Below are 9,805 nucleotides of genomic sequence, written 5' to 3' on the forward strand. Positions count from 1 at the left end.
TACTTTTTCTTTAGAACCTTTGTTTCCAATAGTTTCTCTCTCTTTTAACAATACAAACAGATAACTGGATTATTATAGTGACCAATAGATTATTTCTTCAACTCCAGTAAGCAAATATCTAAATGGAAGTGAAAATTGACGATGCAAAATGATGGCTTCCTGGCAATGGGACAGAAACAAATGGAAAGGGGTTCTATCAGCTTGCTCATGCTGGAAAAACATGGAGGAAGATTGAGATCCTGGTATGTTTTGTAGCTACATTCACCTGCATAGAGCCATGAGACGACAGAAAACTCATGGGCCAGTAACAGCATCCCTCAACTCTCATCCATGACTCTGGGGTCAAAATCTTATTCCCTATTTCTGTCATTATCGATCTTTGCTCACTTGTTTCCGTGGTGAAGAAGAATCCAAATCTACATAGATTTAAAACACTTTGTTTACAGGCACACAGGGGGCCAAACAATCAAAGCCAGAGGATAATTAAGTGCCCTCTCCTGCAATGGGATGGAAGTTGATACAAGTTCTGTCTTCTCCAGATTTCTGCTTGGCCAGACTGTGAGATTGTAGAGCCAGGCTAAGACATGGTGTTGGCAGCTGCTGCCGTGTCCCACAAGTCAGCAGCTTGAGACTGCCCAGCTGAGAGCAGTTTTCTTTGTTTTATGCTCCTTTTGTTTTCTAAGAGCTACTGAAGGAAATGTGTTGCTTCAAACTGGGGCCATGGAGTAGCCATAGCATAAGTTAAGGGGCTAACATGAGTTGCTACTGACAAGCTGTGTGGGAGCAAGAGGAAAAATGACAGCTGTAAGTGCTGAGACTGCTTTGAGTACAACTAGCTTTACAGCTACAAATCTCTGCTGCATTCAGGTTGCACAGAGATCACCAGAGGGTTGAACTATGCTGGCTCCAGAATCCTCAAAGTAATTTGTCACTGTGGTGAGTTTCCATGAGTTTCTGTATTTTCATGCAGAAATATGAACACATGTGCAGTAAGTCTGATTAGTTCTGACTGCATCATATTTACTCTGCAAACACCAACCATCTATGCAGCAACTGTCTGATACATCCAGGCTGCATCAGACCTACTGGACCTGTGCTGTGGCGTTGATGCACACATTTACAGAGTTCAGACCATACCTCTGGCTGACTGCCTCATCACTCAAAACCACTGTTTCACATACTCTGTTGTGACAAAATCCTAGAAACACAGCTTCAGCCCTCAAATTTGGCCTGGAAAATTGTAGAAGTGGGGAACAACACAAGGTGCATTTGGGAAAACTGAATTTGCAGTAGTCCTGTCTCTGTGTCATTGAGAGCCTGATCAGATCACATCAACTGACGGGAAAAGGGCATACAGCAGAAGAGTTTTGCCTTGAGACTAGCTCCCTCTGCAGCCTGATTTTCATCACCCAGAACATGGGAACACTGTACATCTTTTTTAGGATAGGATAGGATAGGATAGGACAGGACAGGACAGGACAGGACAGAATAGAAGAGTTCTGTTGGAAGGGCCCTTCAAAGATCACTAAGTCCAACTGCCTGACCACCTCAGGGCTAAATGTAAGTTCAAGCACATTAATGAGGGTATTATCCAAGTGCCTCCTAAACAGTAGCAGGCCTGGGGCATCAACCTAGGATGCCTGTTCCTGTGTTTGACCACCTTCACGGTAAAGCCATTGTTCCTCATGCCCAGTCTTGCTCCAGACTGAAAAGCAGTCCATCTTTTGATTTAAAACGCCTCTGGAAGGAAGATGACATCAAAAGCTGGTTACAAGGACGCAACTTATGAATTTCCCGGAATAACCGAGCGCAGAAGCTGGCCCCAACACCCGGACCATGCAAACGCCCTGCAGCGTTTCCCACCCCTTGCCTCCGGCGGGCCACTGCGCGGCGGCAGAGGCGGAGCGGAGCAGCTCGGCCCTGCTTTCCGCAGCCCCGCAGCGACACCCAGCGGGCCCGGCCTCGGGGCTACTCTCCGGGGCGCGCTCCCTACGCGGCGCGTCCGAGGGCTGGTGGCCGCCGGCGGGCCCCGGCGCTGCGCTGGGGCTGCCAGCTCAAAGCCTTTGACCTGCGGTGGGATCGCACTGGTGGGCAGGTGTTGTGGTTTAACAAGCCGGCAGCTAAGCACCACACAGCCGTTCGCTCACCCTCCCCCCTCCCTCTCTGGGATTGGGGGAGAGAAGCGGGAAAGTGAAATCTGTGAGTTGAGATAAAGACAGTTTGTTAAGACAGGAAAGTAATAACAACAACAATAATAACAATAATGATGATAATAGTACTACTACTACTAATGTGTATGAAACAAGTGATGCACAATGCAATTGCTCGCCACCCGCTGACTGATGCCCAGCCTAACCCCAAGCAGCTGGCCAGCCCCACCCCAGCCAGCCACCCCTATATATTGTTCAGCATGACCCCAGATGGGATGGAATACCCCTTTGGCCAGTTTGGGTCAGCTGTGCTGGGTCTGTCCCCTCCCGGCTCCTGCTGCACCCCCAGCCTGCCTGCTGGCAGGACAGAGCAAGAAGCTGAAACGTCCTTGGCTTGGTGTAAGCACTGCTCTGCAACAATTAAAACATCAGCGTGTTATCAGCACTCTTCTCATCCTAACCCAAAACATAACACCCTAGCTACTAGGAGAAAAATTAACTCTATCCTAGCTGAAACCAGGACAGCAGGGCGAGTGCGGAGCAGAAATGAAGCCAAGGAAATTCCACAATTTATACCACATAGGAGATCAGATTAGATTATCACAGTGCATCCTTCAGGGCTGACAACTGTGAATCTGATGGTGAATCAGTAGCTCCTCTACCTCTCCACCCTGGATGGCTCAAAGACCTGCTTCTGAGTGCTCGCTATCTTTATTATGCAAGACACTGTACCCACTGGCCACCTTGCTCTGTTCCCATCTGCCTGGTACCCGATACAAATCACAGGGCTGCAAGAGAGAGCTAACAAACTCTCCAGCAGTGTGCTCATGCTTCATCAGCCAGGTCAACAGGTAGGAGGCATCTCCCTGTACCAGGGCTTTTCTCCCCAAAAGCCACCACATCCAGATGCATCGTCTGCATTGAACACAACCCATCGCCAATATGTGATTGGGTTAGTGCAAGCGATTTGCCAAGCCAGTGAGCAAAAAGCACCATGAAGTAACATTTTGCTGCTACATCTGCGCTGCATTGGCACACAAGGGAGCTCAGAGAGGCAGGCAGTGCCAAAACAGACTGACTTTACCATGGCTGAACTGAAAACAGATGAATGCGGTATTGTCAACTTCAACCAGCCAGAAACTATGCCATGCATCCAAAAATCATATGATAGGAATTTTTAAAAGAATGATTTCAAGGAATTTTGCTTTACTTTTTGGTGTTTCCAATCTGCTGTACTCAAGAGAATGGAAAACATCCCCTTCAGTATGTATAATCATAAGGTCTCTACATCTCATGCAGTCCTCCAGGTCTGGCTCTTAGGCCAATACTAAACACTGAGCTGAATCATAAAACTGGGGGAAGTGTCAGCACTGACTAGGGTGCACAATTGCAGAAACAAACAACCTCATGCAGGCAGGCACCAGCAACCCCCCTTTCTCCACTGGACAGCAGCCAGCTTGTTGGCGAGTGCCTCTCCAGTGCTCTAGACTCAGTGTTGAGAGCCAGAGCAAGCAGCAGCACAGAGCCATGGTCGAAAAACAGTATGTCTATGCAACCAGTACAGCTACATTGCCAATGGCTTTTAAAAGAAAATATAGCACATTTCTTTGACTGCATGAAGAGTTCACAACACTTGCAAAGTTCAGGGCTGCTATATGAATACAATACAGAGAGCTTGTTTTTTTCTACTTTCTTTATTCTCTTCAGGATTTGTATCTGGCTATTTTAACAGCTACTCCTGGAGGCTGGAAGGATGAATAGTTATTATATATAGAAACCTTCAGCTAGCTTAGAATCAAGGAAAAAAAAAAAAAAAAGGAAGAAAAAAGAGTAATTGTTCCAAATGTTCAAAGCAGAGTCCACCTACTGAAAAAGCTACATCATATCTTCCACAAAAGCAACAATTACCTGGTAGCATAAATTGCTTGTGTGCTTTAGAAAAACAAGATACAAACTTGCTGAAATACGAAGACTAGTCCTGAATGCATGTTGTTTCCTATCCGCTGGCAGTAATCAGTAATGTAACTTGGCTTAAGCAGCCACACCTCAGTCTCTCACTCAGATTTCCTCCAACATGCATTTCAGCAGTAGACACACACATTAAAACTAGGTGAAAACACGTTTTCAATGCCTCCCACTGGAGGAAAAGCTCATTAAAAACACTGCAACAATAATTTGCAGACTACGTTTTCCAAGCACACCAAAAACAGAGGAAAGCTGACAAAAGTATGAGGCAAACAGTTGCCCTGGGGTAACCATTGGCTTAGAGTCCAAGCTGAATTTGGCCACCAAGATGCAAATTGGTACAAGCAAACTCAAAGTAGTCTAGCCACTTCTGTCAGTTAAAAACTGCAAATGAACATTTGGGAGATTCCAACATAGGCTTCTTACTTTGCAACTGCTTGCCAGAATATCCCATTCTCCTGTAGTCCACCCTCAAAGGACAACTGGAAGGAGGCCTGACCATCTGTATAAACTGTTCATCATGTTACGTGACATTGAAAAATGTACAGTTTGGCAAAATACTAGCCTATCATGCCAATCCCCCCTTCTCCCCCCCCCCCCCCCCCCCCCCTTTTCTTTTTCCTCTCTCTCACAGAGCTGCATATGAGCCTCCAAAAACTAAAAACTTAGGGATAAACCTTCAAGTTTGGCTCCCTCAGACTGGCCATCCCTAGCTACAGGTGGCCAGCTGGGGGTTCCCAGCCACCTGGCCTCATTGCTTGATTTGCTCCAAGGACAAGCCCATCTGCTAGCTTTGGTGGCCAGCCTTCTCCTGCCATGACTGCCTCTTCTCTAGCACACAGAAAACATGCACTGGAGCACTTGTCACTCTTAAAGAGTGTGCTGCCATGCTCTCTGCTGTGTGGCAGGAGGTGTGTAACTGACATTTGTGGACAGCATGCGAAGCAGCCATCAAGGTACTTGGAGCTCCAAATGCTGTGCATAAATGGGGCTGACACACTGGGTGGTTTAAGCAGCTATACTGCCTATCTTTGACAGTAACAACTGTGCGCAGCCACTACCAACCGTCCAGGCCTCTCCCATCAATGGATAAACAGCACATGGGAAAATACCTGCAATGCTCCTAGCATTCCCTTCCCGCTTTCCTTCTGCTACTATTTTGATTTTATCCCAGCAATCATCATTCTACACAAAATAGGAGACTAATATGTCATAAACCTACATGCACTATGGTCCAGACTGAAAGGTATAGCCAAAAGCTTCAACAGCATGTTTGTATGCAATGTAAATATGGAAAGGCACAACCTAATACTATGAAAAAGTAACTCACCACTTCGATGCTTTTGTGGGATTTTCATGGGATTAAGGTATGATCTCAGCTAAGGGTTTTATCATGCAAATGGCAGAATTTAAACCAGTTTATGCTAAAAGATCAGCTTTCAAAGAAAGTATTCTGTTCCTGATGTGCTAAAAAAGTATCATGGGCTTATGGCCCTCCCTGTTTGCAGGTGAGTGTACATGTATGATTACATTTCTGTTAAAGAGGAAGCTGAAACAGTCAATGTGTTGGAGAGTATCCATGAAATAGAAGAAAAATTACATCCAGGAGAAGCAGTGACCAATGTTCTCAGGTCCTTTTCTATCATCCTTGTTTCCTTCCTTTTTACAGTCCCAGTCTCATTCTTTGAAGTTTATGCATCCAGTATTTCTCATGAACCTTTTGAAAGGATCTTTCTGTTGTGCAACACATTTATCTTCATGCAGATAGAACGGTATACACCTTCAAAAGAGTACAAATACTTTCTTTACCTAAAAACATCAGTAATTATTTTGCTATTTTAATACTGAGATAGATTCAGATAAAACTATTAAGTTCGGACTTTGGCTCTGTGTTGTGGTTTAACTCTGTTCTAACTGAAACCAGGACACTCTGTATCACAGCTTAACTGTTTTCAAGAGTGAACTAAATCAGACATGGGTAGAAGCATCCAAATAAACTTACATTTGGGTCTGAAGTTTGCTATTTCAATTTCAGGTGTGTTTTGATTTGGAGCTTTGATGTGCTCCAGAATAGAACTGAACTGCTGGCTGAAAAATCCCCTACAGCAAAACAGAAGGCTAAACATCCTTTTGAATAAACCTTCATGAGTGAATCCTATATTTGTTTTAAGGAAGTGCTCAGCTGCCTGTAGCCATGCCTTCCGGTGTATAATCACCAAGAATGATTACAAGGGTTTTCCCCTCGTAATGTGACATAAAAATATTCTACAAAGCAGCTGAAAAGTTCAGCAAGTAGGAGTTCAGACTACTACCTGGAACACAAATTTATATTTCTGAATCATTTATATTTCCTGCCAGGTCCTACTGGATCAAAATAGAGGTGACAGTAGAGCAATGATAAACATAAAGGAGATTCAGCACTAGAATTAAAAATGTAAAAGAGCTTTAAAAGAAAAAGGAAGGAACAGTAGGGCATCAGTCTCTTGTCTTTCCCCAGGGCTTCTTTGCATCTCCTTGTTTCACTGAAGCTATCATCTCTTTCTATCTTCTTAAAGCTCATCTGTGGTGCAAGGCAGCTTTAGCAGTAATGTCAATCCAGTGAACTAAACTAAGCAGTTCTAGCAGGATTGGCCTGCGGCCACGGATTTCAATGGGAGCTGCTGGATGCTCAGCATGACTGACAGTTAGGCTCTTTGTGGATCAAAAATCAGAATAATTTTGTTCCATCTGGCATTTTTCATGACCCCCACTGTGCCCAATATTGCAGTCACAATGCCTCACATTTTAAAAATCACTGTCCTGGTTTTGGCTGGGATAGAGTTAATTTTCTTTCTAGCAGCTGCGATGGTGCTGTGTTTTGGATTCAGGATGAGAATAACTCTGATAATGCACCGGTGTTTCAGCTGCTACAGAGCAGAGCTCTCACAGAGCCAAGGCCGTTTCAGCTTCTGGTGCTGCCCTGCCCATGAGAAGGCTGGGGGTGCACAAGGAGCCAGTAGGGGACAGAGCCAGGACAGCTGACCCCAGCTGGCCAGAGGGATGTCCTAAACCATATGGCACTGTGCTGAATGGTAAACTGGGGTGGGGAGGCGATGCTGCTCAGGGACTGGCTGGGCATCAGTCAGTGGGTGGTGGGCAATTGCACTGTGCATCACTTGTTCTGTATGTTCTTTTATCAGAATTATTATTATTTTCCCTTCTTTTCAGTCCAATTAAACTGTCTTTATCTCAACCCTTGAGTTCTACCTTTTGTTTCTGATTGTCTTCCCCTTCCCACCAGGAGGCAAAGGGAGGGAGTGAATGACTCTGTGGTGCTTATCTGCCTGCCAGGTTAAGCCCCAACAATCACCCCTCCACTAAAGGCATAAGAATTAACAAGCATGTGAACAAATAAAACAGCAACAACAACCAAATTCTCACATATTCCAATTCTTTGACAATCAGGAGACAATGAGTCTCCTTCCACAGTCCTACTTTTTCAGAGAGTAAATATCCCAGCAATGTTCTTTGAGGAATGTCATTTTTAGACTCCCAAATCACTAGTAACTCCAGAAAATGGAGATGGGTGTCAAACTTCTCAACTCTTTTCTAGGTCTTCCTAGGCTTCAAGGTGTAAGATCTACTGGCATACAAACAAGTTAATCTCTAAAGAACACTGAAAAAAAAAAAAAAAGACAGAAAATAGCAGATGTAGTAGAGATGGCAAAAAAAAAAAAACACACCTTCAAAGATGGAAAACCTGAAGAGAGATAAAATTATAGGAAACAAACAAAACAGCTGAGTTGGAAACTCAGAAATGTTCTTCTTCTGGGCTCCGTGTCTTAGTGAATATGAGTATTGTACAATGCATTGGGCATTGTAGAATGCTCAATGCACAAACACTGTACGTACTGTCACATATGTGAAGTTAGCTTTTTTTGTAGCTCTGAATCATTTGAGGCAAACAACACAAGCTCCATCAAGGTAAATGCGCAGTTAAAAAAGTGCTAATTGTAGATATTTTAAAGACACAAGAAAAATGCAGAAATTTCATAAATAGACAAAAATGGGAAGAGTCTGGAAAAAGAAAGTGATCTCCAGATGGAGGGCAGGGGAATGCCAGAAGTCTTGAAGACTTTTTATTTTAATCCCAATTCCCTAAACATTGGATGTTGTTTATAACACAAAATTGCTTGTATTGTTTGAATGTTACTGCCTGATTTCTAAAGCGATGAAACAAGCTGTGGAAGCCACAGCAGGGTTCCCTTTTAAACATTAAATCAATGCACTACATCTGCTGAAATCCTGGAGAGCCCAAGGCAGCAATGCCAAATTCCACTGTCTGTTCTCAGCAGGAGCTGTGTGGTAAATGTTTGCATTTAGGTTCAAAGTTTGGCTTATTAGCTGTCATCCTCTGAAAACTCTTTGGATGCTCTTCAGTCAAAGTGCTAGAATGGACAGTTCTCCACTCCGACCTCCAGCAATATTTCTGATACAGAGGAGGCTGTGAAAACCTTGGACATATAAGGGAAGAGAATTCAACTGAACCCCTTGGACACTTCAGAACTTGATGGAGGCACCATCCCAAGATGGTATTTTAATGTTTTTGTTTGTTTGTTTGTTTTGTTTTTTGAGAAAAGTTTTCTACTGTTTTTTCTGTGCTGACAGGAAGTTCTCTGAGCTGACCAAAATGTACTGACGCAAAAACTGCAGAGGAATAAAGAAGTCATGAAAAGCTCCCAATACCCATGTACAGATACTCCTAATGCTAAAAAAAGCAAAAAAGCTAAGAATTTACTTTACTAAACTCTCCAAACGCTTGAGGTCTGTCTGTCTTTCCACTGCTTATGCACACAGGAGTCAACCAAGTTGGGAACAGAAAGCCTAACAAAATACCATCAAAGCTCTGTGCAACACTATACTCAGCCCTGTGCAGCTCCACTACTATCCACTCAGATCTTTCCAACAACACACTTCAGCACATTAATTTCATATGTCTGCTTAGGTGCAATTAACTCCTTAGATTTGAGCCTCACAGTAAAGTACCTTGGCCCTTCTGCAAATTGACTGGGGAGAACATAAAGAGAAGAGTTAAAAGGACATTCCTGTTTTCTAACCCTGAGATGTTGCATATTTTCAATGGGTGCCATCCTTTGACATGCTGTAGCCTATTAACATCAGTGTCTTTGTTTCTAAAACGGAAATTATTCCTGTTTGTCAAGTGGGGGCATTGAAAGAATGCATTAACTAGTCATTGCACTGTTCCTAGATTTAATAGTAAAAAACATGTCAGAAGGAGTTCTTGCTCCATGCATGTGATGTAGTGCTATTATTTTCTGAGGTGTTAACATAAGAGTTGATAGCGGAAAGCAGTGAGCATGACAAGTATATTCCTACACACTGGATGATCAGTTTAAAAGGACTGTATGGTCCACGGTATGGTTTGCCAGATGTCTTGTATAATATTGCATTTTCATACTACAATGTGACATCCTAAATCTGACCTGAAACATCAAACAGGACATATTTTCCTTTCATTTTCATAGCATCCATCTGCTTCTCTGAATACTCAGTTTCTTGGCTTGCCAGGCATCTGGCAAAGTGGCCACTGCATACACACATACATGTATACAAGGATAAAGTGCACTGACAGACTGGTCTTCCTGTGGTCACAGAATCACAGAACTGTCTAGGTTGTTAGAGACCTCAAG

This window comes from Anas acuta, chromosome 5, assembly GCF_963932015.1.
Source record: "Anas acuta chromosome 5, bAnaAcu1.1, whole genome shotgun sequence".
Lineage (NCBI taxonomy): Eukaryota > Metazoa > Chordata > Aves > Anseriformes > Anatidae > Anas > Anas acuta.